Genomic DNA, 23,263 nt, shown 5'->3' with positions numbered 1-23,263 from the left:
ACAAACACCCGAGTCTCTCTCGATTTGTCGTCGAGCCAGAGGGGAGGAGCCGGGCCGCTGCCAGCGCCCTGAGCAGGCCCAGCGGCTCGCCTGCGTGGTGACCACGTGACCCCAATTGGAGAGGGGGCGGAGCAGAGCCGCCACCCGCACCCACAAGGTGGGCAGACTCGCGACCCAATGGTACATGGGCGTGGTAGGAAGGGCGGGGCAGAGCCGCCGCCCGCACTTGCAAGGTAAGCAGACCTGTGACAGACTGGTGGGTCAGGCCCAGCGGCCTGCCAGCGTGGTACACACGTCACCCCAACTGGAGTAGGGGCAGAGCAGATCCTTCGCCCACGCCCGGATCAGGCCCTGCTGGTGTGGTGGTCACGTGACCCCAATTGGAGTGAGGGCGGTGCGAAACCGCCACCCGTGCCCGCAGGGTGAGCAGACCTGTGACCAACCTGCAGATCAGGCACAGCGGTCCGCAGGCGTGGTAGGAGGGGCAGGGCAGATCCGCCGCCCGCGCCTGCAAGGTAGGCAGACCTGCGACAGACCGGCGGATCAGGCCCAGGAGCCTGCCGGCGTGGTAGCAGAGTCGCCGCCCGTGCCAGGAACAGGCCCAGCGACCTGCCGGCGGGGTAGTCATGACACCCCAATTGGAGTAGGGGCAGAGCAGAGCCACCACCCATGCCCGAAAGGTGGGCAGATCTGCGACCGACCAGCGGGACAGGCCCAGTGGCCTGCCGGTACGACAGACACGTCACCCCATTTGGAGTAGGGGCAGAGTAGAGCCGCCGCCCGCGCCTGCAGGGTAGGCAAACCTGCAACCGACCGGTGGATCAGGCCCGGTGGCCTGCCGGCGTGGTACACTCGTCACCCCAATTGGAGTAGGGGCAGAACAGAGCCGCCGCCAGCGCCCAGAACAGGCCCAGTGACCTGCCGGCGTGGTAGTCACGACACCCCAATTGGAATAAGGAGAGAGCAGAGCCGCCGCCCGCACCTGCAGGAAAGATACGCAAGCAGTATGAAAAGACAAGGAAAGAAAGGACCACAAGCAATGCAGGTCAACGCAACTTTAGAAGAGGTAACAGCTGCAGCAGATGGAATGTCAGATAAAGAATTCAGGATATACATGCTTCAGATGATCTGGAGTATCAAGGAAGACATTAGACAGCAAAATCAGACAATGAAAGATCACTTCGACAATGAATTACGCAAACAAATCCAGGAAGCAAAGGATCAACTTTACAGTGAGACAGAGGTTATAAAAAACAAACAAACAGAAATCCTAGAAATGCAGGAAGCAATAAACCAACTTAAAAACTCAATGGAGAATACTACCAGCAGAGTAGAACACTTAGAAGATAGAACATCAGACAATGAAGACAAAGTATTTCAACTGGAAAAGAACATAGACAGCTCAGCAAGACTGTTAAGAAACCATGAGCAGAACATCCAAGAAATATGGGATAACATTAAGAGACCAAACTTAAGAGTCATTGGGATACAGGAAGGTACAGAGCTCCAAACCAAAGGAATGAGAAGTCTATTCAATGAAATAATACAAGAAAACTTCCCAGACTTGAAGAATGAGACAGAATCCCAAATCCTAGAAGCCTACAGGACGCCGAATGTGCAAAATCATAAGAGATCCACACCTAGACACATTATAATGAAGATGCCCAACATACAGAATAAGGAGAGAATTTTAAAAGCTACAAGAGAAAGGAAGCAGATTACATTTAGGGGTAAGCCAATCAGGATAACAGCTGATCTTTCAACACAGACTCTGAAAGCTAGAAGATCCTGGAATAACATATTTCAAACACTGAAAGAAAATGGGTTCCAACCAAGAATTGTGTATCCAGCGAAATTAAGCTTCAGGATGGAAGATGAAATTAAAACCTTCCACGATAAACAAAAGTTTAAAGAATTCGCAGCTAGAAAACCATCTCTTCAAAACATCCTCGCCAAAACATTACAGGAAGAGGAAATGGAAAATAACAATGAAAACCAACAGTGGGAGGTAGGACAGTAAAGGGGGGGGGAAATAATCAAAGAGGAAAACAAACCATGTTTAGTAACAGAAATAAACAAATATGGCTGGAAGAACAACCCATATCTCAATAATAACCCTAAATGTTAATGGCTTAAACTCACCAATTAAGAGACACAGGCTAGTAGAATGGATCACAAAACAAGACCCAACAATATGCTGCCTACAGGAGACGCATTTGATAGGAAAAGACATACATAGGCTGAAGGTGAAAGGTTGGGAAAAATCATATCACTTATATGGACTTCGGAAACAAGCAGGAGTGTCCATATTCATATCAAATAAAATAGATTTCAAGCCAAAGTTAATCAAAAGGGATAAAGAGGGACACTACATACTGCTTAAGGGAACCATACACCAACAAGACATAACAATCATAAATATATATGCCCCAAACAATGGTGCAGCTATGTTCGTCAAACAAACTCTTCTCAAGTTCAAGAGTCTAATAGACCACCATACAATAATCATGGGAGACTTCAACACACCTCTCTCGCCACTGGACAGATCTTCCAAACAAAAGTTGAATAAGGAAACTATAGAACTCAATAACACAATTAATAACCTAGACTTAATTGACATATATAGAGTATACCACCCAACATCAAGCAGTTACACTTTTTTCTCAGCAGCACATGGATCCTTCTCAAAAATAGATCATATATTATGTCACAGGGCAACTCTTAGACAATATAAAGGAGTAGAGATAATACCATGCATCTTATCTGATCATAATGGAATGGAACTGAAAATCAACGATAAAAGAAGGAAGGAAAAAGCATACATCACTTGGAGAATGAACAATAGGTTACTGAATGATCAATGGGTTATAGAAGACATCAAGGAGGAAATTAAAAAATTCTTAGAGATAAATGAAAACACAGACACAACATATCGGAATCTATGGGACACATTGAAAGCAGTTCTAAGAGGAAAATTCATTGCTTGGAGTTCATTCCTTAAAAAAAGAAAAAACCAACAAATAAATGATCTCATACTTCATCTCAAAATCCTTATAAAAGAAGAGCAAAACAACAGCAAAAGAAGTAGAAGGCAAGAAATAATTAAAATCAGAGCTGAAATTAATGAAATCGAAACAAAAGAAACAATTGAAAAAATTGACAAAACTAAAAGTTGGTTCTTTGAAAAAATAAACAAAATCGACAGACCCTTAGCCATGCTAGCGAAGAGAAGAAGAGAGAGAACTCAAATTACTAGCATACGGGATGAAAAAGGAAATATCACAACAGACACTTCAGAAATACAGAAGATAATCAAAAACTATTTTGAATCCTTATACTCCAATAAATTAGACGATAGTGAAGGCATAGATAAATTTCTTAAGTCATATGATCTGCCCAGATTGAGTCACGAGGGTATAGACAACCTAAACAGACTTATATCAATTGAGGAAATAGAAGAAACCATAACAAGACTGCCAACTAAGAAAAGCCCAGGACCGGATGGGTATACAGCAGAATTTTACAAATTTTAAAGAAGAACTAATACCAATACTTTTCAAGCTACTTCAGGAAATAGATAAAGAGGGAGAACTTCCAAATTCATTCTACGAGGCCAACATCACCCTGATACCTAAACCAGACAAAGACACTTCAAAGAAAAAAAACTACAGACCAATATCTCTAATGAACCTAGATGCAAAAATCCTCAATAAAATTCTGGCGAATCGGATACAAAAACATATTAAAAAGATTGTGCACCATGATCAAGTAGGATTCATCCCTGGGATGCAAGGCTGGTTCAATATACGGAAATCAATAAATGTTATTCACCACATCAATAGACTTAAAAATAAGAACCATATGATCATCTCGATAGATGCGGAAAAAGCATTCGACAAAGTACAGCATCCCTTTATGTTCAAAACTCTAGAAAAACTAGGGATAACAGGAACATACCTCAATATTGTAAAAGCAATCTATGCTAAGCCTCAGGCTAGCATCATTCTGAATGGAGAAAAACTGAAGGCATTCCCTCTAAAATCTGGAACAAGACAGGGATGCCCTCTCTCTCCACTTCTGTTCAACATAGTTCTCAAAACACTGGCCAGAGCAATTAGACAGACGAAAGAAATTAAAGGCATCAAAATAGGAAAAGAAGAACTTAAATTATCACTATTTGCAGATGATATGATTCTATACCTAGCAGACCCAAAAGACTCTACAAAGAAACTATTAGAGCTAATAAATGAATTCAACAAAGTGGCAGGATATAAAATCAACACGCATAAATCAAAGGCATTCCTGTATATCAGCGACTAATCCTCTGAAATGGAAATGAGGACAACCACTCCATTCACAATATCTTCAAAAAAAATAAAATACTTGGGAATCAACCTAACAAAAGAGGTGAAAGACTTATACAATGAAAACTACAGAACCCTAAAGAGAGAAATAGAAGAAGATCTTAGAAGATGGAAAAATATACCCTGTTCATGGATAGGCAGAACTAACATCATCAAAATGGCGATATGACCAAAAGTTCTCTATAGGTTTAATGCAATGCCAATCAAAATCCCAACGGCATTTCTTGTAGAAATAGAGAAAGCAATCATGAAATTCATATGGAAAAATAAAAGACCCAGAATAGCAAAAACAATGCTAAGCAGGAAGTGTGAATCAGGCGGTATAGCGATACCAGACTTCAAACTATACTACAGAGCAATAGTAACAAAAACAGCATGGTACTGGTACCAAAACAGGCAGGTGGACCAATGGTACAGAATAGAGGACACAGAAACCAATCCACAAAACTACAACTATCTTATATTTGATAAAGGGGCTAAAAGCATGCAATGGAGGAAGGATAGCATCTTCAACAAATGGTGCTGGGAAAACTGGAAATCCATATGCAACAAAATGAAACTGAATCCCTTTCTCTCGCCATGCACAAAAGTGAATTCAAAATGGATCAAGGAGCTTGATATCAAATCAGAGACACGCCGTCTGATAGAAGAAAAAGTTGGCTACGATCTACATTCGGTGGGGTCTGGCTCCAAATTCTTCAATAGGACACCCATAGCACAAAAGTTAATAACTAGAATCAACAAATGGGACTTACTCAAACTAAAAAGTTTTTTCTCAGCAAAAGAAACAATAAGAGAGGTAAATAGGGAGCCTACACCCTGGGAACAAATCTTTACTCCTCACACTTCAGATAGAGCCCTAATATCCAGAGTATACAAAGAATTCAAAAAATTAGACAATAAGAGAACAAACAACCCAATCAACAAATGGGCCAAGGACCTGAACAGACACTTCTCAGAGGAGGACATACAGTCAATCAACAAGTACATGAAAAAATGCTCACCATCTCTAGCTGTCAGAGAAATGCAAATCAAAACCACCCTAAGATACCATCTCATTCCAGTAAGATTGGCAGCCATTAGGAAGTCAAACAACAACAAGTGCTGGCGAGGATGTGGGGAAAAGGGTACACTTGTACATTGCTGGTGGGACTGCAGATTGGTGCAGCCAATTTGGAAAGCAGTATGGAGATTTCTTGGAAAGCTGGGAATGGAGCCACCATTTGACCCAGCTATTCCCCTTCTTGGTCTATTCCCTAAAGACCTAAAAAGAGCATGCTACAGGGACACTGCTACATCGATGTTCATAGCAGCACAATTCACAATAGCAAGACTGTGGAACCAACCTAGATGCCCTTCAATAGACGAATGGATAAAAAAAATGTGGCATTTATACACAATGGAGTATTACTCTGCATTAAAAAATGACAAAATCATAGAATTTGCAGGGAAATGGATGGCATTAGAGCAGATTATGCTAAGTGAAGCTAGCCAATCCCTAAAAAACAAATGCCAAATGTCTTCTTTGATATAAGGAGAGTAACTAAGAACAGAGTAGGGACGAAGAGCATGAGAAGAAGATTAACATTTAACAGGGATGAGAGGTGGGAGGGAAAGGGAGAGAGAAGGGAAATTGCTTGGAAATGGAAGGAGACCCTCAGGGTTATACAGTGGAGGGGGTAGAGAGAGAGGAGGGGAGGGGAGGGGAGAGGTGTGGAGGGGGGATGGTGGAGGATGAGAAAGGCAGCGGAGCACAACAGACACTAGTATGGCAATATGTAAATCAATGGATGTGTAACTGATGTGATTCTGCAATCTGTGTATGGGGTGAAGGTGGGAGTTCATAACCCACTTGAATCAAAGTGTGGAATATGATATGTCAAGAAATTTGTAATGTTTTGAACAACCAACAATAAAAAATTTAAAAAATAATAATAATAACTGCCTACCCCAAAGTAGCTCTATTGTAGCTACATCAAGTTGCCTGAGATTCTCATCATAGAAGTCCCTTGTTTGAGGTAAATTACAATGCCCCAATGGAATTTACAACTATGAATTATTTAAGCATATGCGAGGTATACCTTAGCAGTCAGAAACATAATTTTTAAATATTTATGAATTCAGTGAAAGGGAAATAGGCCACTGAAGAGCCATGGTCAAGAAGTAATGGTTCAGAACTTAGAGGAATGCTCTGTGTGCAGAGTCAGGCATAGTGAGATTTGTAAGTGAATTGATACTCACAGGGATGAGACATGAGAAAGCAGAAGACAGACTTTAACTCTGTGACTTTTCTTTTTTCACATTGCTGGTTTTGATTCCTGAAAACAAAACAATGTTTTATTTTCTAACTAAAGTGCTTTAGATTCTGTTGGCTTTGCAACTGAGATTTAAGAGAGCCCTTTTGTCTATGAACTAGTAGTGATCATGAGTCAACAAAGTTCTTCTGAAAGGTCGACAGTGTGTGATGGAATTGGCGGTCACTAATAATTACAGGATGATGAAAGGAGACAATAGCTAATGGGAAGAGGAATTTGAACCCAGGATGGCAGCCTGAAACAACTGGAAAGCCAAACCATAAAATATGCAAAATTGATCCTTCCAGTCAACTCTTTGGAAGACTCCCTTATTGCCAAGAAGTATCCAATTCAATTAGAAAAGGACTGCAGGAAGAGGCATGTGCAACCTTGAGCCTGGCAAGGTATCCTTCTCACTAGTTATTTTGAGAGTCATAATTCACTTGCTATAGCTTCTAATCCCATCCTGGATATGTTCCTTAAAATGCAAAGGAACACTCTACTCCATGTTCTGTTTCTCTGTGTAACTTTCCACTAACCCCGTACACCCATCCCTCCCAGGTTTCACACTCCCTCTAGTGTACATCTGTATTTCACAAAGTTTAGACTCCCTTTTGCATCTCTCATTAGCATCCCTCTCCCTGAGTTGGCTTAGCACATCGCTCAGAACCCATCTCAGGTATACTCTCCATGGTTTAACCTTCCACTGGAGAGCATTTGGAGACCACAGGGAAAGCATCCCCCACCAGCTCCCAAAGTGATTGCTGGGTAACCTTCACAGTGTATGTCAGCATTGTGAGCCAGACCCTGGAAATTTCTCATTGTCATATGAATAAACTCAGGCTCAAAGAAGCTAAGTAATTTAAAACCACTTCACAAAAAGAACAACAATAATAGTTTTTATTTATTAAGCATTTTAGCCTACAAGCAGGGGAAATATATAGGATAGGTTGCATGCCTACTATATAAACTTCAAATTACATATAGTTCAGGCAATGCCACCCTAAAATATAGCACTTTGGTATTTTGATCACTTTAAACCTCAGTTCAAAGGGGCACTTGGGGGACAGGGATGTAAAGAGAGGCTTTCTCTTTCTCTGAGCTCTCCTTTCTGCCAAAGACAAATCCTCCAAAAGAAACTCCATCATTATCACCAATATACTTCTCCAAGTTTCTTTTAGCTAGGGTGTTGGGGTAAACACTAGCTAGTGCCTAGGAAATCTTATTATTCCAGGCAGTGAGATAAGAAGGACTTTTAAAATGTGATAATGAAGGAAATGGGGAAGGGAAACTGGCCTGTAATGGTTAATTTGAATTGTCAATTTGAATGGTTTAAGAGAAGCCAATGATTAAGAGGCTTATGGGTGTGTTAGTGAGGTGCATCTAGAAATGATTGGCCTGCAGGATAGCCAACTGAAATGGGGACGCTGCCTAAGCATGGGCAGCACCCTCCAATAGGATGATGGCTTGGAAGAACAAGGAAGCAGCAGCAGATGCAAGCTCCATTCTTCCCAACTGGGTTCTTGATTGCTGCTCTAATTATCTGATAATATCAGACTCTTGCTTTTTCACTCTTCCAAAGTGGACTCTGACGATGATTCTCCACAAGTCTTCCATCTCTGACTAGAGTAGCACTGGTGATCCTTCTTGTTCTGGGGCTTCAGCCTCTTGGACTGTGGAGCTACTGGTTCTTCTAGTTCTCCAGCCTGCAAACAGCCATTGTGGACTATCCAGTTTCTGGTTGCATAAGTCAACCTAATAAATCCCCTTTTTATTATTATGCTTCCTGTTGATTCTGTTCCTCTAGAGAACCCTGACTAATACATAGCGCCTTTCATCATCTCCAATATTTAGGTGATAATCAAAGCAGAGTGACCTTGGTTGTAAAGTAAAAGAATGTACTCATAAAACATCTGAAGAAATTCACCTGCACAGTGGGCATGCAACCTATCCTATATATTCAGGGCTTGTAAATGTGGTGTGGCCCTCCATTGCATCCTGGCCTGCTGTTGCCAAGGAGCACATGAGTAACAAAATGTCCAAATCTCTCGGTTGATTTTTCCAAGTTATTTCTTTGGGATTTGTAGACAATATGTTTGGGGTGGTTGTAGCCCTAGAGTTGAACACAGGGAGCATTAACTCATCACAGGAGAGGAAGACAAGAAGTCAGCACCATATCCAGACAAACTTTTGTCACAAACTGTCATCTATTCTTCTAAGAAATCATTCATCTTCTTCCAAGATCATTTACTCTCTCCCAAGTTGCTAATATTCCCTCTCTCATATGCTGTTAAGAAAAAGGTATATAGCTGCTAGATCTCACTGAATTCTTGGGTACTCACTTTTCTTTCATGTGATGCCCCTGCACAGGTAATATTTGTATACCTTTTCTTTTGTCAATCTGTTTACCAAAATTTCAGAGGTGAGAAGGAGAATCTTCCTTCCCTATAAAACTATAGTTAGAATTAATATGGAAAACACCCAAGTACAAGTCAATGTAAAGCATAATTGAATTCATAGCAGATTTAAACACTGGGAAACCACCCAAATGTCCACCAGCAATTGAATGGTCAAATAAATTGAAGCCTGTCCATACCATGGAATATTACCCACAGAAGGAGTTAATACTGAAACACACAACATAGACATATCTCAAAATTATTGTGCTGAACAAAAGAAGCCAGAGACAAGAATGTTCACATTCTTGTGAACATTCTTCTTTTTGTAAAGAGATGGGGTCTCACTCTCTCTTTGCCCCGGTTAGCCTTAAATTCTTGGTCTCACATTGACTGATTGCACTTATATGAAATTCTAGAAAACATAAATCTACAGTGACAGTATACATTGGTGATTGCTGAGGACTAGAATAGGGGTGGGGAATGATTAACTGAAAAGGATGGAAGGAAACTAACTTACTTTCTCTTCCGCCGCCGCTTCTTCTCCTTTTCCTTCTCCTTCTCCTTCTTCTTCCTACCAGGGATTGAACTCAGGGGCATTTAACCACTGAGCCCTATTTTTTATTTTGGGACAGGGTCTCACTGAGTTGCTTAGTGTCTCACTGTTGCTGAGGCTGGCTTTGAACTCCCAATCCTCCTGTCTCAGCCTTCTGAGCCTCTGGGATTGCAGATGTGTGCCACCACACCCGGCCTCTTTCTTCTTTTTGTAAAGAGATGAGATCTCACTCTCTCTTTGCCCCGGTTAGACTTAAATTCTTGGTCTCAAAAACAATCCTCTTGCCTCAGCATCCCAAGTAGCTAGGACTACAGGTTCACTCACCACACCCAGCAAGAAGGAAACTTTTTGAGGAGAGAAAAATACTCTCCATATTGATTGTGGTGTTGAATATGCAGTTGTACACATTTGTCAAGACTCAGAAGCTCCTCATTTTGTCAGCATATACACTTAAATTGGAATGATATGGAGGAGATTAGCATGGCCCTTGTGTAAGTATGACATGCAAATTCTAGAAGTGTTCCATAATTTTAGAAGCCACATTTTGCCCCAACAAGGAGTGTAAGCTATTTCAGAGTATACATGTATGATGAAAAGAGAAAACTCATTGAGCTGTATGTTTAAAATGGGCACTTTTTATTTTAAGTAAACTATATCTTATCAAAGCTGATTTTCTCACATTTTTATTAGTGTATAATGGTTGTGTATAACGGTGGGATTTATTGTTGCATACTCATACATGAACATGATATAACACTATAATTTGGCCAATATCTTTCCCCAGTATTTTTCCTTTCCTTTCTCTCTTCCTTCCCCTGGTCCCTTTTCTCTATTCTACTGATCTCCCTTGGATTTTTATGAGATTCCTCCTCTTTTATTTTCCATTTTCCTCTCTAGCTTCTACATATGAGAGAAAACATATAACCCTTGACCTTCTAAGTTTGGCTTATTTTGCTTATTATAATGTTTTCAAGTTCCATATATTTTCCTGAAAATGACATATTTTTATTTTTATTTATGACTGAATAAAACTTCATTGTGTATATATACCACATTTTCTATATCTATTCATCTGCTGATGGGCACCTAGGCTGGATTCATAGTTCAGCTATTATGAATTGTGCTGCTATAAACATGGTTATGCATACGTTACTATAGTATGATGACTTTAATTATTTATGATAAATACTAAAGAGTGGTATAGCTGAGTCATATGGTGGCTCCATTCTTAGTTTTTTGAGGAGCCTCCATACTGATTTCCATAATGGTTATACTAATTTACAATCCTACCATCTGGGTAAAGTGTTTCTTTTTCTGTATGTCTTCTCCAGCATTTATTATTTGTATTCTTGGTGACTGCTATTCTGACCAGTGTGGAGATGAAATCTCAGTTTTCCCTAGTTGGGTACTTTTTCATGTATTTGTTGACCATTTGTGTTTCTTTTTTTGAGAAGTGTCTGTTTAATACATAAGCCCATTTATTAATTGGGTGATTGGCTTTTTGGTGTTAAGGGTTTTTTAAAATTTTTTTTTAGTTGTAGTTGGACACAATACTTTTATTTTGTTTATTTATTTTTATGTGGTGGGTGCTGAGGATTGAACCCAGAGCCTTGCAAGTACTAGATGAGTGCTCTATTGCCACAACCCCAGCCCTGGTGTTAAGTATTTTGAGTTCTTTTATATTCTAGATACTAATCTTGTATAGAAGAGTAGGTAGCAAAGATTTTCTCCCATTCTGTAGGTTCTCTCTTCACATTATTAATTGTTTCCTTTGCTGTGCAGAAGCTTTTTAATTTAATGACATTCCATATATTGACTCCTGGCATTATTTCCTGAGCTTTAAAGGTCATACTGAGAAAGTTGTTGCCTGTGTTTATATGCTGAAGTGTTGACCCTACATTTTCTTCTAAGACTTGCATAGTTTCTGATCTAATTTTTAGGTCTCAAAACTGATTTTTAAAAAAATCACTGGTAAAAGAGAAATGTAAAAGAGAGTGACTAATTGCCTAGGATAGTTAGGAAAGTCTTGACAAAGGAGGTATTAAACTACATTGGCTTTGAAGTAGGAATAGGAAATTACCAAAGGGGAAAAAATGGGAGTGGGAAAATAGATTACAGGCCTTCATAGACAAAGGGCACAACATAAACAAGTGAGCAATAAGCTGTGACTGAGCATCATAAAGATAGGACCTTACAATGGTGAAAAGGAGCCACCTCTAAATGGAATTAGTAGGAAGAAAACAGTTTCAAGACATGCTTGTGGTTAGCAATCCACATAGCCTCTCTAGGCCTTGCTTGGGTCTCTTTTGTAAAACTGAAGGGCTAAAAAACAAAAGAGCTGAACTAAACCTCTAAGGTAGTATTCTCAAGCAGGTGGACCATGAAATATTAATGTGACAAAAATTAAGGGCAAGCTACCAGTCATGTTGATGCCCCTGTCTCTCCACCCTGGTATCTGGCATCCATTCTTATTGGTAGGTGCCTGGGAAGTACAGGTTGTTGAAGGTTGCATCACCTCTGGTGGCAAGAATGCAGAGGTATTGAGCACCTCAGCCTTCAGGGCAATTGGAAGCCCTGGGCCTGCCACTTTTGGCCACAAAGGACCTTATTTATTTTTCCTGGTATGCAGTACAAATAAGAATTTCTATGAAAAACACTAGAAAGCATGAAAGTCCCTTTCAGAGCCACCATACTATTAATCTATATGAGTACTATTTGCATTTTCCAGAGGAAGAGGTAAAATAACTCTCAAGAAATACATTTAGGAGGCCTTGAAAAAGACTAAGTGGGAACTTTATTTGGAGAATCTCAGAAAGACAGGAAAGATGCTTACAGCAAATGTGGAGAATTTGTGGGTCATTGTAGAAAATGTTGGCTTTTGAAAGCACATTAATATATTTTGCAACCAAATAATAACAATAATAATATTAAAATGAATCTCTCCTACATATCTGGTAATAGGTATGTTCAGTGAAAGATAAATGAATGAGTGAATGAATTACCTTTACGAAGTGGCTAAGGGTACCTAGAATTATAGCTATAACCCCACATTTCCCTTGGTAAATCTTAAGCCAGCCATTTAAGTGTATCTGTTGCCTCCAATAGACTCTGAGGGCTTCATGAGCATGGACAATTTGTTTTCATAGCTAGCACTTGGCAAAGTGCTTTGGATAGAGTATGCACCCAGTGCACATTTGCTGAATCTAATTTAATTTAATTTAGAGAGATCAGTTTGGAGCATTTCCTGCTTTCAAAAACTTCGCAGTGTATTGGGGGAGAGGCTAATTAACTATAGTAATGATATACATTGCACTTATTTAAATGATAAATTATGTTTGTCACTATGCAAATTGTAAGAAACTTTAGTAATGTGTAACTATAGAAGCAATTCCAACTTTTCCCTTAAATGCTCTTTATCGTTTTTACCTTTTATCACTCTCCTCAGAGGCCTGAATGGACACAATTTTATTTTTCTTGTATTGGCGATAGAACCTGAGGCCCGGCATAACTTAGCACATGCTCTACCACTGAGCTACATTCCCAATCAGACATAGTTTATTTCTTCTCTCTGTTAAGAGTTCTACTCTCAGCCGGGAGCGGCTAGGGAGGCTGAAACAGGAGTATCCAGAGTTCAAAGCCAGTCTCAAGAAAGGCATGTCGCTAAGCAACTAAGTAAGACCCATCTCTAAATAAACTACAAAATATGGCTGGGGATGTGGCTCAGAGGTGGAGTGCCCCTGAGTAGTTCAATCCCCAGCACCAAAAAAAAAAAAACCAAAAAACAACTGTTTACTCTTCTTTGCAAATCTGTTTTCTTCTGTTTTGTCTCTGCTTAACTAGTTCCTCTCCTATCTTAGTTCAGTTTCAGCTTGATGTGTCCTGATCAGAGAATGAAATAAGGAGTTAGGATATCATTCCTGGAGGCAGTGGTGAGGAAGAAGACATAGGGGGAAAATCCGATAAGGGAGCCACCTAGTGGCTGGTTATTGTTATAAACAATTGGTAGTCCCTCCCAGGAAACTTCCAATGAACCATGTGAAATGTGCTACAAATTTTCCCTAAAAGCATGGGAGACTGAACCTTTCTCCACCAACATCTCTTTTGATTAAGGATGCACAGTTCTAATTTGCCCTGCATACGAACAGAATGAGTTCCGGAATTACCAAGAAAGCCCCAAGGCAGATATATAAGTGGGATGCTGTCCACAAGCATGGAAACTGACCCCCAGTGAAGCGGCTGAAATCACAGGTGAGTCTACTGAAGTCTTGCTAAAATGGAAACCCCTCAAAATCATCTTGCATAATTATATGGATCATCCCTAACCTATTTCTCAGGTTGCCTCATTTCTTTATTTATGAACATCTGATGTGTGGGGAGCATCTTTCTTCTGGAAACAGCACTAACAATTTCCCCCTGGGAAAGCTCCCTTTCCATTCTTAGTGTAGGTGCTTCGAGTGGAGACTCCATTCCCAGTCCTTATAATGGCTAGGAGACTTTGGCCCAACCAGAATATCAGGTCCCCTGTCCCAACAATCAGCCAATGAGAAGTAGTGAGATGTGTTGTAGTATATGTTTCCCTGTAATTACTGTGGCACATTGCAGTACTGAGCGGAGAGTTTGTTTAAGGACAGACCCCAAATGCAGAATGTAGAATCAAAAACAAGAGAGACAGAGAAATTGGATTTTGACAACATAAAGATAAAACTTTATAAGAAGGAAGCCCTATTTCCAGACTTTAAAAAAAGTGAGTCGGTAAGTTCCATGTCTTGTATAAACTGTTTGGGCTTCCCCTTTCCATCACCTTGAACTCAAAGGACCTTGTTATATTGTTCTACTCCATAATAGGCTATATTCCTTACAATGGACTGAGAGTTTGTCCTCTCAAAAGTCAGTATGTTGTGGGCTGGGTTTGTAGCTCAGCAGTAGAGCATTCACCTGGCACGTGTGAGACCATGGGTTCCATCCTAAGCACTACATAAAAAATAAATAAATAAGATAAAGGTATTGTGTCCAACCACAACTAAAAAAAAATTTAAAAAGTCAGTATGTTGAAATCCTAACCCCAAATATGATAGTATTAGGAGGTGAAGTCTTTGGGGGAGTGATTAGTTCATAAAGGTAGAATCCCCCTAAATGGGATTAGTGTCCTTACAAAAGAGATCTCAGGAAATACTCTTGCCTTCTTTCTGTCATCTGAGGATTCCAGAAGAAGCTAGTAATCTGCAACCTGGAAGAGGGCCTTTACTAGAACCCAGTAGCACCTAATCTCCTACTTCCAGCCTCCAGAAATATAAGAAATAAATTTGTGTTATATATAAGCCACTCAGTCTATGGTGCTTTGTTCTAGCAGCCCAAAATGAATAAAACTTGTCCCATACAGGCAAAGATCTTATCTGTTTCATTGACTATTGTATAATCAGACATCCATATAATGTCTTATTATAGCACATCATAGGTGCTTAATAAATATTTGTTGACTTAAATAATTAATTAATTTGACTCTAAGTAATGTTAAATTATAGTAAAGAAGATCATTTTCATGTTGAAAATAGAATGAAACTGGCTGGGAGTGTAGCTCAGTGGTAGAGTACTTACCTAGCATACTAAGGCCCTGGGTAAAATCCCCCAGAACTGCAAAAATAAGTAAATAAATAAACTGAAATGAAATGTATCTACAGCAGGCTATATGCATTCAGGTATAGGTAGGAAATAAAACTAGGCTCAGGTATTTCAAATGAACAGGTATCGCATCATCCTACTATGAAGCCCTAAAAAACTTAAATTGAGCAACAAATATAACACCTATTGTAACTATGAAGTAAATATTCATGGTTTTAGAGTTCTATTATTTTGAGAAAAGTAATAGTATATTATATATTATTACATGGTTTATATAATTAATATTAATGATAATAAATTATGTAATGAACTATAGATTATTATTTACTGCCTATTTTAATGCACCCATGTCAATTTCATTGAAATATTTACAGAATTGAAAACTTGGGACTTAATGGGATAATGAAGGGCAATTTGTGCGTGTATGCACTCACGCGTACATATTCATAGCAGATGATGATGCTTGCCTAGACTGATTAATTTACTAGAAACTGAAAAATGGTGATACTGTATAATTTTATAACATCTCCATTTATTAAATATAGGAATATATCATAAGGAGAATTTTCTCATCATTGACTATTCGGTTACCTTGTGGTACAAATACTACAGAATGAATAAAATAAATGCTTGCTTCTTTTCCTTCTGGTCTCCTGGTTTCAACATGAGTTAGTTCCCTAGCATTCTTCAAAGATGACCATTGGTGATTTTTCCTTTAGTATCATTATGAAATTATGAATTTAAAACATATTTGAAGTATTTCAATCTCTTATGAATGCTCCTGTTTCTCCGTCTTTGGCTAGTGAAAGTCTATGCAAGTTGGTTCCAACTCCCTTTGATACAATACTAGTAATCTTTGATAGCCTCTGGTTGTTGATAACATTTCAGCCCTCCCTTTTATTTTGCCTTTCCCATACTTAGAATTAGATATTTCTCCAAGGAGTCCTGTCGCTCTTTCTTTGTCTCTTGAAAAGATGTAGAAATAATGATCAACTGGATAGCAATGAGTGCCTATAGTATCCAGATTGCAGTCTTAAAAGTAGCATTTTTTTCAGTAGGTCATTGTTTCTTGGTCTTTCACACAGTAGTAGGGCATGACGGTAAATTGAAAAAATGGGCACACATTCTTCCCCTTCCTGTACACAACATGTGTCTTTGTAATGTGACTTTCACACTCTATTCATCAAGAGGTGTAATCCATTTCCCTTGAATCTGCACTTGGACATGTGACTTGACTTGGTTAATAGATAACAGCAAAGGTGATAAAAGCCTGTTTGAAAAACATATGTTATAGGCACAGGCAACAACTTTCTCAATAGAAGCCCTAAAGCTCAGAAAATAATGTCAGGAGTTAATAAATGAGATGGAATCAAATTAAAAACCTTCTCCATAGGAAAAGAAAAAATTAACATGTGAAGCGAGAATCTACAGAATTGCCAGCTACTCTTTTTTTTCCCAGCTACTCTTCTGTTAAAGGATTAATATCTAGAATATATAAAGGACTCAAAAAAAACTTAACAAAAACCCAAATAACCCAATTAATAAATGAAATAAGGCAATACTCCCAAACCAAAGTTGAATGGTCTCTGATATGTGAATGCTAACACACAACAAGGGGAGTAAGGGAAGAATAGAAGTTAAGTGTATTAGACAAACAGAAATGAAGGGAAAGGAAAGGGGAAAGAAATTGGAAAGACAGTGGAATGAATCTGACATAACTTTCCTATGTACATATATGAAATACATCACAGTGAATCTTAAGATCAGTACATCCACAAGACTGGGATTGTAAGAATAAGATATATTTCAAGTTTGTACAGAAATGTCAAAATAGACTCTACTGTTAAGTATAACTAAAAAGAACAAATAAAAAAAAGAAGAATGGTAGTCATCAAAAATATAAACAATAGCCCGGCACAGAGGTGCATACCTGTGATCCCAGTGGCTTGGGAGGCTGAGACAGGAGGGTTGCAATTTCAAAACCAGCCTCAGCAATTTAGTGAGACTCTGTCTCAAAATAAAAAGTGTGCAGGGGGGTGGACTGGGGATGGGTTCAGTGGTTAAAATACCCGAGTTTCAATCTCTGGTATGCTCCCACCCAAAAAGAATATAAATAATAATAAATGCTGGAGAAGATGTGGAGAAAAAGGAACACTTTCACGCTATTTGTGGGATTATAAATTTGTACAACTGCTACAGAAATCAGTATGGAGTTTCCTCAAAAGATTAGGCATGGAGTCAGTATATGACTCAGCTATACCATTCCCTGATATTTATCTTAAAGAATTAAAGTCATCATACTACAGTGATATATGTATGCCCATGTTTTTAGCAGCACAGTTCACAATAGCCAAACTGGGGAATCAGCTGAGGTATCCATCAGTGAATGAATAGATAGAGAAAATATGGTATATATACAGAATAGGGTTTTATTCAGCCATAAAGAAAAGTTAAATTATGTGATTTGCAGGAAAATGGATGGAATGTGAGAACATTATGCTAAGCAAAATAAGCCAGACCCAGAAGGTCAAGGATATTATTTTTCCCTCATATGTGGAAGCTATAGAGGAAAAAGGAAAAGAAAGAAGGAGGAATCTCATAAAAATCCAAGGGAGATTAGTACAATAGATAAAGGGGACCAGGTAGTGGGGAGGTGAGGAATGAAGGAAGTATTAGGGAGTGATATTGGTCAAATATTGTGTGCATGTATGAATAAGTAGCAAGAAAATCCCACCATTATGTTAAACTATAATGGACTAATAAACAATATGGAAAGACAAAAAAAGAAAGAAGAAAAACTCGTGTTTAATGTAAACTTGCTCATCATAGTGCTAGGGAGCCTGATTTTGCATTCCAGAGCATAAAAGAACATATGGAAAGAGGTACCTGCCATCTTTGAGGTACCAGCTGAGGTCCCAGACTTTCATAATAATGCCAGATTTTTGTTTTTCTAAAAATCTACCCCTAGTTGACCCACCAGAAGAACCAACCAGCTGACTCACAGAATCATGAAAAATAAAAATGTTATTTGCAGTCATTATGCTCTGGGATGGTTTGATAACATCAAAAACGAATACAAAAATATGTTCTGTTTTATTTTGTTCATGGGGTTGGGGATCAAATTCTGGCCTTCATACATATGAAGCAAGTGGAATTTCTGAAACTAAGCTACATCCTTAGACAAAAAAAATGTGTATTAAAGATAAAGTATATATCATGTGTTTACATTAATACTTTAGAATCCAAATCTACAGGCTTTTTATTTAAGTCGCAATCTTTCAATGAAACGTCTTTCTCCAAAATAGAAATTCTGATTTTAAACAAAATTAACATGATAATTCATGTTTTATTCTTTATTTTTATTTTTTGAAATGTTTAATTTGATTCGTTGGATGTGTATGTAACCAACACAATCAATATAAAAAGCATTTCCATTACTTTTTTATTTGCAATAATGCAGAGTGTGTTTTGCATGACTTATTACATAAGAAATAAAGAAATCAATCACATTAAGATATATAGAACCCCAACACCACATGTCAACTATTTCAAAATTAAGTGGTACAATTATAAATCTCAGAGGTCAAGGAAGAAAGCTCAAGAAAAGTAAATAAAAGGTGCTTTGAACTAAGTAAAAATAAAAGCTTAAAATATGAGGATCTCTGGGATAAAACCATACTCAGATGAGCACTTATAACTTAAAATACTTGTATCAGAAAGAAATTAGAGTAACAACTAAATTACTTTCAAATTATGTAGTAGGAAGGAAAAAAAGAAGAGTAAGAACAGAAATATATTAAATAGAGAAGAAACAATACAGCTCAAATTTGATAAAAATCAAACAAGTCTAATAAAAAAAGCAAGAACACAAAAATTAGTATCAATGGAAAGGGAGCTATCAAAATAACCCTACAAATGTTAAAAATATATTAAGGTAATAATGCAATTGTATTCCAACATATGTAATAGCTTACATGACACGGTCTATATTAGAGAAGGATCCATGGGTGGCTGAGAAAAAAGTATATCCATTTATGATGGATGAAATATTCTATGCATGTCTGTTAAGTCTAAATTATCAATTGTATAATTTACTTCTAGAGCTTCTTTGTGTAGTTGTTGTTTGGAGGATCTATTCAGTGGTGACAGAGGCACGTTAAAGTTACACAGTATTATTGTGTTGTGGTCTATTTGATTCTTGACATTAAGAAGGGTTTGTTTGATGTAAGTAGATGCTCCCACCAGAAGAACCACCAATTTGGGGGGGGGGGGTGCATAAATATTTACAATTGTTATTCCTTGCTGATGTATAATGCCCTTAATTGGTATGAAATGTCCATCTTTGTCTCCTCTGATTAACTTTGGCTTAAAGTCCACTTTAACTGATATAAGGATAGAAACCCTTCTTGTTTACACAATCCATGTGGGTGATATGCTTGTGCCCATTCTTTCACCTTCAGTCTGTGGATGTCTCTCTTGGAGACAGCATATTATTGGTTCTTGTTTTTAACCTAATCTGACAGTCTATGTCTTTTGATTTATGAATTTAGGCCATGAACATTCAATATTATTGTTAAGATATGATTTGTTTTCCTGGTCATTTTGATTTATTTCTGGTTTTTAATTTGACTTAGTTTCTCCTTTGATTGACTATTCCTTTAGTATAGTTTCTCCCTTTGCTGGTTTTTACTTTCTTTTTTCCATTTCATCTTCATGGAATATTTTGTTGAGAATGTTCTGAAGTGCAGGCTTTCTAGTTATGAATTCTTTTAACATTTCTTCATCATGAAAGGTTTTTATTTCATCTTCAAATCTGAAGCTTAATTTTGCTGGATATAAAATTCTTGGTTGGCATCCATTTTCTTTCAGAGCTTGAAATATATTATTCCAGAACCTCCTATCTTTTGAGGATGTGGGTTGGGAAATCATCTGAGATCCAAATTGGTTTCCACCTCTATATAACTTGATATTTTTCTTTCTCAGCATTTAAAATTCTAACCTTATTCTGTATGTTAGTCATCCTCATTATAATATACCTTGGTATGGGTCTGTTGTAATTTTGTACATTTGGAGTCCTGTAAGCCTCTGGTAATTGATTTTCCATTTCATTCTTTATGTTTGGGAAATTATCTGATATTATGTCATGAAAAGATTGTGCATTCCTGTGGTTTGTGTATCCGCTCCTTTGTGTATCCCAATAAATGCTTAAATTTTGTCTTTTCATGTTATCCCATAATTCTTGAAAGTTCTATTCATGGTTTCTCACCATCTTCTCTGTATGGTCAACTTCATTTTTATGATTATATATTTTGAGTTCATTGCCTGAGGTTCTCTCTTATAAGTGGTCTAGTCTGTTGGTGATGCTTTCTATTGAATTTTTAATTTGGTTTATTGTTTCCTTTATTTTGAGGATTTCTGCTTGGTTTTTTGTTTGTTTGTTTGTTTGTTTGTTTTTCCAGAATTTCTGCCTCTTTATTTTATTTTATTTTATTTTATTTTAGATACAATAAATTCCTCAGTCACTACCAAAACTGTAAAACAGCTGCAATTAAGAAAGCATATTATGAGACCTGTGTAAAATCTTTTTATTAATGCTTTTCTTATTTATTTATTTTACATTACAATTCTTAATATACCATTATACAATAATTTATCATATCTCTGATTATATATAAGGTATGTGACACCAAATTCACATCTTCATACATGTATTTTGTATAATGATGACCATCTCCTTCCACCATCCATGCTATTCCTCTTCCCCCTCCCTTTCCCTTCCACCCCTATTCCCTATCTAGAGGTAATCTTCCTTCCTTGCTCTCCCTCCCAATCACTTTATATCAGAGAAGACATTCAGCATTTGTTTTTGGGGGGATTGACTAACTTCACTTAACATAATCTTTTCTAATGCCATCCATTTCCCTGCAAATGCCATGACCTTATTCTTTTTTATTGCTGAGTAATATTCCATTGTGTATAAATGCCATATTTTTTAAATCCAATAATCCACTGAAGGACATCTAGGTTGGCTCCACAGTCTAGCTATTGTGAATTGTGCTGCTATAAACATTGATGTGGCTGTGTCCTTGTAATATGCAGTTTTTAGGTCCTTTGGATATAGTCCGAGAAGAGGAATTGCTGGGTCAAATGGTGGTTCCATTCCCAGTTTTCCAAGGAATCTCCATACTGCTTTCCAAATTGGCTGCACCAATTTGTAGTCCCACCAGAAGTGTATGGGTGTACCTTTTTCCCTGCATCCTCACCGGCACTTGTTGTTTGTCTTCATAATGGATGCCATTCTGACTGGAGTGAGATGATATCTTAGAGTAGTTTTAATTTGCATTTCTCTGATTACTAGAGATGATGAGCATTTTTTGTATATTTGTTGATTGATTGTATATCCTCTTCTGAGAAGTGTTTATTCAGATCCTTGGCCCATTTATTGATTGGATTATTATGATTTTTTTTTTTTTGGTGCTTATCTTGTTCAGCTCTTGATATACCCTAGAGATTAGAGCTCTATCTTATGTGTGAGGGGTAAAAATTTGTTCCCAGGATGTAGGCTCCCTATTCACCTCACATATTATTTATTTTGCTGAGAAAAAACTTTTTAGTTTGAATCCATCCCATGTGTTGATTCTTGGTTTTAATTCTTGTGCTATAGGAGTCTTATTAAGGAAGTTGCAGCCTAGCCCCACGTGATGGAGATTAGGGCCTACCTTTTCTTCTATTAGATGCAGAGACTCTGGTTTAATCCCTAGATCCTTGATCCATTTTGAGTTAACTTTTGTGCATGGTGAGAGATAGGGATTCAATTTCATTTTGTTGCATATGGATTTCCAGTTTTCCCAGCACCATTTGTTGAATATGCTATCCTTTCTCCTGTGCATGATTTTGGCACCTTTGTCTAATATAAGGTAGTTGTAATTTTTTGGGTTAGTCTCTGTGTCCTCTATTCTGTACCATTGGTCTACTGGCTTGTTTTGGTCCCAGTGCCATGCTGTTTTTGTTACTATTGCTCTGTAGTATAGTTTAAGGTCTGTTATAGCGATACCACCTGCTTCACTCTTCCTGCTTAGAATGCTTTAGCTATTCTGGATCTCTTATTTTTCCAGATGAATTTCATGATTGCTTTTTCTATTTCTATGAGGAATGCCATTGGGATTTTGATCAGAATTGCATTGAACCTGTATAGTGTTTTTGGTAGTATGGTCATTTTAACAATATTAATTCTGCCTATCCATGAACAAGGTAGATCTTTCCATCTTCTAAGGTCTTCTTCTATTTCTCTCTTTAGTGTTCTATAGTTTTCATCATAAAGATCTTTCACCTCTTTTGTTAGGTTGATTCCCAAGTATATATATATTTTTTAGGATATTGTGAATGGGGTAGTTTTCCTCATTTCCTTTTCAGGGGATTTGTCACTGATATACAGAAATGCCTTTGATTTATGGGTGTTGATTTTATATCCTGCTGAATTCATTTACTAGTTCTAGAAGTTTCTTGAGAGTTTTTTTGGGTCTTCTAGGTATAGAATCATTTCATCAGCAAATAGTGCTAGTTTAAATTCTTCTTTTCCTATAGTTATTCCTTTAATTTCTTTCATCTGTCTAATTGCTCTGGCCAGTGTTTCAAGAACTATGTTGAATAGAAGTGGTGAGAGAGGGCATCCCTGTCTTGTTCCAGATTTTAGAGGGAATGCCTTCAATTTTTCTCCATTTAGAATGATGCTGGCCTGAGGCTTAGCATAGATTGCTTTTAAAATGTTGAGGTAAGTCCCTGTTATCCCTAGTTTTTCTAGTGTTTTGAACATGAAGGGGTGCTGTATTTTGTCAAATGCTTTTTCTGCATCTATCAAAATGATTATATGGTTCTTATCTTTAAGACTATTGATGTGATGAATTACATTTATTGATTTCCGTAGGTTGAACCAACCTTGCATCCCGGGGATGAATCCCACTTGATCATGGTGCACGATCTTTTTGATATGCTTTTGTATCCAATTTGCCAGAATTTTATTGAGGATTTTTGCAT

General features: G+C 37.9%; 1 pseudogene; it reads left to right on the top strand.

The window, feature by feature from the left end:
* Positions 1–10,041: 10,041 nt before the first annotated feature.
* LOC114079345 (U6 spliceosomal RNA) lies at positions 10,042–10,142 on the top strand (annotated as a pseudogene).
* The last annotated feature ends 13,121 nt before the right edge of the window (positions 10,143–23,263 follow it).

Source organism: Marmota flaviventris, chromosome 13, assembly GCF_047511675.1.
Source record: "Marmota flaviventris isolate mMarFla1 chromosome 13, mMarFla1.hap1, whole genome shotgun sequence".
Lineage (NCBI taxonomy): Eukaryota > Metazoa > Chordata > Mammalia > Rodentia > Sciuridae > Marmota > Marmota flaviventris.
This window is presented reverse-complemented; position numbering and strand designations above follow the sequence as displayed.